The sequence below is a fragment of the Accipiter gentilis genome, chromosome 32, assembly GCF_929443795.1.
Source record: "Accipiter gentilis chromosome 32, bAccGen1.1, whole genome shotgun sequence".
Taxonomy (NCBI): domain Eukaryota; kingdom Metazoa; phylum Chordata; class Aves; order Accipitriformes; family Accipitridae; genus Astur; species Astur gentilis.
In genome coordinates, this window is record NC_064911.1 from 21,025,830 (window position 1) to 21,034,656 (window position 8,827).

At 47.4% G+C, this 8,827-nt stretch overlaps 1 long non-coding RNA gene across 1 annotated transcript; it reads right to left on the reverse strand.

The window, feature by feature from the left end:
* Positions 1-355: 355 nt before the first annotated feature.
* On the reverse strand, positions 356-7,149 carry LOC126053097 (uncharacterized). Its single transcript, XR_007510265.1, has 3 exons — positions 6,834-7,149; positions 6,495-6,539; positions 356-1,910 (listed from the first exon to the last, which is right to left on the reverse strand). It is a non-coding gene; the product is annotated as an uncharacterized LOC126053097 (long non-coding RNA).
* Positions 7,150-8,827: the final 1,678 nt, after the last annotated feature.

Here is an 8,827-nt window from a genome sequence, read left to right on the forward strand (position 1 = left end):
GCGACTGGAGTTACAGAAGAGGAAGGGAGGAGAGAAGGAGAAAGAAGCATCTGAACTGGCAAAGTCTCCTGGCAGCGCCAAGAGCAAGAGCTGCGGTGAGCCCCGGGCCCCTGTCTCCCCTCTTCGGTGTTCTGGTCCCTCCCTGCCCCTCCGTCCCCTGGTCCCCTCTCTTTCCCACACCCCTGCCTTTTTTTTTTTTTTTCTTTTTCTTTTTTTTTTTTTTTTTCCCTTTCCTCCCTTGTACCTCTGATACTGAAAAGCCGGTCGACGAAACTCCCTAAGAGTCGTTTTGGAGTTTTAGAAAGCAGGCGTTCTTCATTGCAGCGCTGGATGCACGGGGGATAGTTCCACCTAGTGTGCGTGCCACAGCTTTAGCACAAACAGGTTATATAGAATAACTAATTGCTTATTAATCAGATGAGTATACATATACATAAAAACGACGGCAACCGATTATCATAGCACTGCCTACATCCGATCACGCGCAATGAAGGATCCATTTGAGACGAAGGGGTGCTTTTGCGACCACCGACCCATTTGAAGTTCTTGCTGGCTGTCCTCGAAGTCTTTATTCTTGTCCTTGTTCTTTGATCTTGAAGCTTAACGCAGTTTCAATCACATGTAGTCAGTTTCAGTATTGTTCCCATTTAGCTTACAGGGGAACATCTAGTCATGAGAGCAAAGAACTGCAAAACTTAGGAGTACCTACCTCTGCTAGTTAATTGCTTGGCTATACTTTTGTCTATTGTTTCAGTTGTAGCGTTAGTATAAGATTTCTAACAATTATTTACCAAATCTCACTTTTACAGTCACCTAGCAGCAAACCACAGCTGGTACAAAGTATTAAAACCATCCAAATATTTAGACGTGCCATACAGAATGTATGGAAATATGCTATCAGAGGTGTCCGAGGGGCAGGGGGAGCGCCGGGGGGCGCCCCGAGCCCCGGAGCAGACTCGCTGGCAGGACTCGATAGGTGCGCGACTGACTGAATAGACACTGGCCGGCCAGCCCCTTTGCCCTCCGGGCTGCGTTTGCGCTCCCTCTGCACGGGGCGAGGGGCTGTGAGGGAGCCCAGGGGAGGAGGAGGTGAGGCGCTGGGGGGGGTCGGGCCGTGCCCCCCCTGTTCCTGCTGGGCTCCAGCTGTTGCAAATATTCTGGTAAAGAAATCAACATTTAATCACATAGAAGAGTTAGGTTTGATTAAGAAGTAAAATTGTGAAGCATAACGTATAGGATTGTTAAGTTTGAAACGTAGCCATAGAAACTTTAGGAGCTGTGTTATGCATGACGCTAGGAACCGTAATATTGTTAAAAGTTTGAAACAGCTAACCCTAGAAACCTCACCAGGAAGTTACTGGTTTTCCTACGTTCTGTTTCAGGAAACTAAGGAAACAGTCGTGGACACCAGTTTGCTGCTTGGAAACCCCCTTACCCTTCCCATCTCGATTTGAGTATCGAAGATGCCAGTCAGCAGAGCCAAGTGTCACTGACCAACGATTGTTTTTAAATAAGAATATCAATAAGGTTATGTAATCACAGGACCGATCGTTACAACGGTTAAATTTGAGAACGAGCATAGTATGCGTTTTTACGGAAGGAGCTTAGGTAACAATGACCTGGCGGGAAAAGCCTGAAAAAACTGATGGATTTTGATACTAAGTGGGACACGCCTTTGGAGGAGCGATCCCCCGTGTCCCCAGCGCTGCGATAAACAAAGTGCCTGCTTCTTAACTTCATGTTGGTGTTAAGGAGTTTTATTCTGGATTTCGGTAACAGTTTTGGCGACCCAGATGGGACCTTGCGAGTGAGACTGGACGAGATCGAGTGTCGATCGAACTCCGGCCAGCACCGAGGTATTGTCGGGGAGAACCGTCACCCTCGACACGCAAAGCTCCTCGCAGCGTCCCCTGCAAAAAAGGTAAGGCGCTGCTTCTTTGGAATTTGTTTGGAAAGCCTGCCCGTGAGGCGCGGCGAAAGCTTCGCAGGGTTGGGGCTTGGAGGGTAGCCGTCTGCAGTGGAAGCCTAGGCGTCTGCCCGTCAGTCATAAGCGGAAGCTATTGCTGGGTTGGACTTTGTGTATTATTTGGGACAGCTGTCGTTTGCATTTGTTTGGTATTTGGTATTTGAATGTATATAAGTATAATGGCATTAGCAAAATTGTTTAAGAGTGCAGGAAACAGAACTGCTGATGAAAAGTTACCAGAAACATCACCGTTGGGATGTTTATTGGCACACTGGGGTGAATTGCAGGAAAAACGGTAAACAAACAGAACTTTGAGTTACAATACTATATTGCAATTACTGTTGTTTTGTAGGAGAGCGAGTAAATGGAATAAAGTGCCATACGTAGATTTGTTCTTTTTAAGTGAACGTATCTGACAGGGACCGGAGGGGAGTCTCCCAGCAGAACCTCTGGTTACAGCTAAACTGGGAGAACAGAAAATTGAATTTGAGTTGACACTAGAGTCACCTTTTCAGTTTTAAATACCTCAGAGGGCGAGTTAAGTTTTGAAGAAATTGGTGGTGTTGGTGCAACAAGCGAACGAGAAATAGACCCTTCTTTAAATCTTTTAACAATGAAATTAGGAAAGCAATGGGTCACTCGGCAGTTTTTGTATGTGCCAAATTATCCTAAACTCCTGTTAAGGAGAGGTCTATCTGAGAACTTAGAGGCAGAAATTAAATTTAAAAATGGAAAGATTAAAATTTTAATTCCAGAAACTAAACGTATCGAAGCAGTGGCTTTGTTGTTAACAGGATGTTTACCGAAAGCAGAAGATTATACCAGTCCAAGTGTAATGCTCTCATTCCAATCGTCTGGACTGGGAAGTTCCTGGTAAATCCAAAAAGCAGAACCTGTGAGAGTTGATTTAAAGCCAGGATCGAATCCGGTAAGAATGAAACAATACCCCCTAAAACCGGAAAGTCGGAAAGGGTTAGTAATGGTAATACAAAAATTTTTAAGATACAAATTGTTAATAGAATGTGAATCCAGATATAACACCCCGATCTTGCCTTTTAAAAGGCTGATGAAAAAGATGATAGATTAGTTCAAGACCTCCTCAGAGCAATAAATCAAATAGTACAAGGTATTCATCCGGTAGTAGCAAATCCTTATACTTTGTTAACAACCCTAACGGAGAAATGAGAATGGTTCACAGTGTTAGACCGAAAAGATGCCTTTTTCTGTATTCCCTTGGATCCCAATAGTCAAGAGGTTTTTGCTTTGGAATGGGAAAATCCTGAGACTGGGAGAAAAACACAATATATGTGGACAGTCTTGCCTCAAGGCTTTAAGAATAGTCTTACCATTTTTCGAAATCAATTGGCACGAGAATTAGAGATTTGGAAGAAAGAAAATAATCAAGAAATCTTGCTGAAATATATGGATGATCTGTTAATTGTAGCTGAGACGGAAGAACAATGCACCAAGTTAACTCTTAACTTTTTGAACGTTTTGGGAATCAGTAGATATCGAGTGTCAAAAGAAACAAACCCAAATAACCCAGAAAGAAGAAACTTAAATTTGAGTTTTAAAATCCTAAAAGGACAGAGACAATTGGGAACTGAGAGAAAAGAGGCAATGTGTCGTCTCCCCGAACCTAAGACTAAAAAAATTAATGACAAGCATTTCCGGGAATGGTCGAGTGGTGTCACCTGTAGATTATTAATTGTGGCTTGCTGGCCTGACCTTTATAGGAGCAGCTCAAAACCTCAAATGATGGATTGGACCGATGCCGAGAAAGCTACTTTCCAAGAATTGAAACAGGCTGTAATAGGGGTGCCAGCCCTAGCGTCTGCCAGATCTCACAAAAGACACTTGAAACTTTTTGCTCGTGAAAGAAGAGGTAGAGCTCTGGGTATCCTGGCCCAATATTTAGGGCCAAGTGGGCAAGCTGTGGCCTACTTCTCGAAGCGATTAGATAATGTGAGTCTGGGATGCTCTGGTCGTCCGAGAGCCGTCGCTGCAACTGTGCTACTGATCCAGGAAGCTTGTAAGTTCGCCTGAGGAGAAAGGATTACTGTACGTTTCCCATGTGATAACTGTTGTGCTAAAACGGAAAGGGGGGCACTGGTTATCCCCTAGCAGAATGCTGAAATACCAAGCGGTGGTGTTGCTGGAACAAGATGATGTTTACCTAAAAACTACTACCGCCGTTAACCCTGTTGCGTTTTCAACAACTGACCAAGTTAAAGGAGAACTGGAACGTGACTGCTTGCAGGCAATCAAAAGAGTTTACTCCAGCTGACTGGATCTCTGAGATGTGCCACTAGAAGAAACAGATTGGGAACTATATGCCGACGGAAGCGGTTCCATCTGTGAAGGAAAACGTTTATCGAGATAGACAATAACTACTGAGGAGGTAATTGCGTTGCCAACTTTGCCTTTGATGATACCTGCCCAAAAGGCTGAATTGATAGCTCTTACTCGAGCTCTGGAACTCAGTCAAGGAAAGCGAGTCAACACTTGGACAGACTCAAAGTATGCTTTTGGAGTAGTACGTGCGCATGGAGCGATACGGAGAGAAAGAGGACTGTTATCTGCACAAGGAACCGCCGTTCAGCACGCAGAACAAATACTGAAATTGTTAGAAACCATTCAAAACCCAACAGCAGTCACGATAATGCACTGCAAAGCACATCAGTTAGGTAAGACCGGTCCTAACGCAGGTAACCAACTGGCTGATAAAGCTGCTAAAGAGGCTGCAGAAAAAGGCATCCTAGCACTAGTTCCAGAGAAAGGTATAAAACTGCCTAAAGAAACTCCAAGTTATAATGAAAAAGATGAAGAATTAATTATTAGGTTGCAAGCTAACAAAATGAAACGGGATAGGCTGTAACACCGACAGGTCGAATAATAGTCCCACCCACAATAATAAAAGAAATTGCCCCATTGAACATCACAAAGTATATTGGGAAACAGAAAGTGAAATATGACAAAGATTGTTTAAACAATTATAAGCGGACGTGAAATGTATATGTAAAATTATCCCCGAATCAGTAATAAGATCATCTTTGGGATTATTAAATAAGGAAATTTTTTAGAAGAATATTAGCAAATTGATTTTATAGAATTGCCTTGAAAATAAGGACATATCCTAGTTTTAGTTGATATCTTTACTGGGTGGCCCAAGGCTTTCCCTTGTCGCACCAACAAAGCAAGGGAAGTAGTCAAAGTCTTGCTCAAAGAGATAATACCAAAATATGGGGTGCCTGTAAGAATGTCATCTGACAATGGCCCTCATTTTATAGCAAAGATTATGAGACAAGTTGAGCAAAGTATTATCTATGGATTGAGACTATCACACCCCAGATAGACCACAAGCAAGTGGGGAGAGAGAGAGAGAATGAACTGTATCCTTAAGCAACAGTCGAGTAAAATTTGTCAGGAAACCTCACTCCTCGCGTGGGTTAAAGCGTTACCCATGGCTCTATTAAGAATCAGAGTATAGCCAGAAGAGAAAGAAAAGTCAAGTCTTTAGGAAATGTTGTATGAAAGACCGTATCAAGAGTCCTATGTTCTGAGTATCTTGAGTGCCTTTGGAGATATGTTTTTAAAGGTGTTATGATTTCTTTAAGCAATTCTTTTCGAGAACTTTGTCAGTATGTCTCCACAGCTGGACCCTTAGAATTGCACGTAGCAGCGCATCCCTTCCGACCAGGAGACTGAATATATATAAAACCACCGAGAAGTGGAAAGGACCGTGTTGAGTCATTTTAACAACACTTGTAGCAGTAAAGGTCTGGGAGAAGAACCGTGGCTTCATTATTCGAGAATAAAGAAAGCACCCAACAAGAAACCGGAAGTCTAAAGAAACTGGCCCTTTAAAACGGAAAATCTATAAGTAAGTTTCACGTTATCTATTTGGGAAAACAGTTGTGTAAAGTTTATAATGTTGGGGTTGCTATTAGGAATATCGTCGAGGGCAATAATCTTTTTGTGTGTTTAGAGGGTGTATGTATTTTTTTTGAGGGGTTCTAAACATGAGATAAACAAAATGAAACAATTATTGTTTGAGCTATTCATCTTGATACTAACCGTTTTTGTAATTTGGATTAAAAAAAAAAAATATCTAGTTTTGTAACCGATTCAAAGTTTTGTAGAGACACAAAATTTAACCTCGGTAACAGCCTGCCTTTCCGATTCCAAAGTCAGATGAAAATCTAGTTCCGTGGAGAATACTGACATTGAATTTAACCAAAACTTGAGAAAAGAGGTAGAACAACGAGAATCATTTTTAGCAGATTAAAGTGGATGGATTTAAAAGGCAATTCTTTTTTTTTTTTAATTTGAAAGAAGGAATTATAGCGTTGTGAATTATAACGTTACCAAACCATCCACCTCACGGACAAAAGAATTAATTTACTCGCCCTTCGGGAGAAACTTGTACAAGCACCCCTTGGGGCTGTCAGCTGCCAAAACCATAGAGACAAGTGCAAAAAGGAACTTGGGATCATGTTTAAAATATAAAACGATGTTTAGAACTTACTGGAGTTCCAGGATCCTTGTTAGAGCCACCCAGAGTCGGGACCATCTGTGGAAATATAGACTGGTTTAAACAACCAGAGAAACATCACACATCCTAAACAGAGCTGTATGAAAGTTTATACTTGCAGCTCCTCTGACCCCAAACTCCCAAGACTTTCTCTAGTAGCTAAAGCTCTAAGATGGGGGTGTGTTTGTAGAAAGTATAGTAATATTTCACATGATCTTTGGTCCCCTCTTAATAACGGGAAAAATTTAGCTTGGAGTTGACTGCATTAAAGGACAGGTGAAAAGTTCAGGGTTAACTGTTTGGGTGACTAGTGATGCTATATGATCCACTCACCTTTTCATGAAGGAGAAAAGCAAATCTTAATAACTTAATAACTCTATCCTCTCTCTGGAAGAAATCTCCCTTGTGGCCTCGCTCGCGGGTGGACCTGGGGAAATCAAAAAGATGATACCTGGCAATCGCCAAGTCTTAGAACTAAAATAAGATGGGTATTAAAATCTGTATTTTGACCCCAGTTAACACCTCTTCCACATCAGATGACTCTTGACATCTTTCACTCAAACAAGGCAGTGCCTGCTGCTTCACTTCACCTTGGTGCTGAGGGGTTTTGTTCCGGGTTTCGGTACCACAGCTGCGGGCCGGGGCTGGAGGAGCCGCAGGTGTGGGCAGCGAGAGGCTGATGGCGACGCCCCCTCCCTGGCAAGGGGGGGGCCGCCGGGGGAGGGGGGGCTGCCGGGGGAGGGGCCGCCGGGAGCCCAGGCAGGAGCGGAGCTGAGCGGTGACCGGGCTGCGGCTGCCCCGAGGGAGAAGGTGAGCGGGGCCGGGCGCCCCTCGGTACCGCGAACGTCGGAGGCGGGGGTGGCCCGGGGGAGGTGGGGGCCGCCTGTGCCGAGGCCGGGGGGGAGCCCTGGGGGCTCACAGGGCGGCTGAGAGAACGGGCGCGCGGGGGGGACGCTGACAGGGCGGCTGAGAGAGCGTGCGCGTGGGGGTGGGGGTGGGGGCGCTGACAGGGCGGCTGAGAGAACGGGCGCGCGGGGGTGGGGGTGGGGGCGCTGACAGGGCGGCTGAGAGAACGGGCGCGCGGGGCTGGGGGGGGCGCTGACAGGGCGGCTGAGAGAACGGGCGCGCGGGGGTGGGGGGGCGCTGACAGGGCGGCTGAGAGAACGGGCGCGCGGGGGGGGGGCTCACCGGGCCCCGTGGCGGGGCTGCGCAGTCGGCCGGCAGGTCCCGGGGAAAGCCCCGAGGAGGACGGCGGGGTCCGTGTTGCACGCACGGAGCGGCAGCGGGGCCGCGCCGTGCCGTGCCGGAGCTACCCGGAGCGGCGCTGGGGGCTCGGCGGGGACTGCCGCTGCGCCGGCGTGGGGAGGTGGGGGGGAACGGAAGCGGCGTCCCCTCGGGGTCAGGCAGCAGGGCAGGCTGCCTCCCGGGGCATGCCGGGAGCTGTAGTTTTTGCGGAGTCGGCGGCCGGGCAGCAGCGTGGCGCTCGGGCGCGGCGTAGTCCTAGCGGCCCCCGTGGCCCCCGGAGTCCGACCAGGTCAGACTCGGGAGCGTTGCCGGCTTCGCGTGGTTTTCCGCGGGCTTCCCGCTGCGCCCGCTCCCCGACCAGCCGTGCGGACGCGCTTCCCGGGCGCATGCGCCGTGCTTCGCGTGGGCAGCCCGGCGTTCGCTCGCTGGTGCAGGCGCCGTCCCCGGAGGTTTGTGATCTAGATAAGCCCGTGTCCTGGATAGCTGGGGTTGGGGTTTGCAAGCCTGTGACTCCCACCGAGTTCCCAACAAATTCAAACATAGAAATTGTGCATCAGCCCTCCTCGCCCCCTCCTCGCTGGTCTGTTCTCTGTGGTCACCATTAGTAGCCTTGGTTTCCCACCTGTGGTTCTCCACAAACGCAGAGCCTCGCAGCTCCATGCTGAAGGGAGTGGGGAGCTACCCACGGAGAAGGCAGAGGCCTGAGTTTGTCTTTTGGGGATGAGAAGTGCGGAGGAACTGCCATAAATGGGACGCATCCCTGCTTGAGCCATGGCTGTTTCAGCTGTGCACATGGAAAATCCTCAGATACATTGCATCTACCCCTCCTTTCCATTGACCACAGGAGAACTGGCCTCCTGTGTCCCCCAAGTTCATTTACTTCCTGCTGCGGTGAAGTGGCTATTTTTCTTCTTTTCTCTGAGGATTTTGTGGATCTGGGAGTGGGAAGGACTGCCTTAATGCTGGCTTTCTCAGCCTACTTCTGGGAAGCCAGGCATATCTGCAGATTAGAGCCAGGGTAGTGGCCCAGGCACCTTTTATTCCTCGGAGGGCAGTGGATTTGGGGAGTTAGAGCAAGGCAT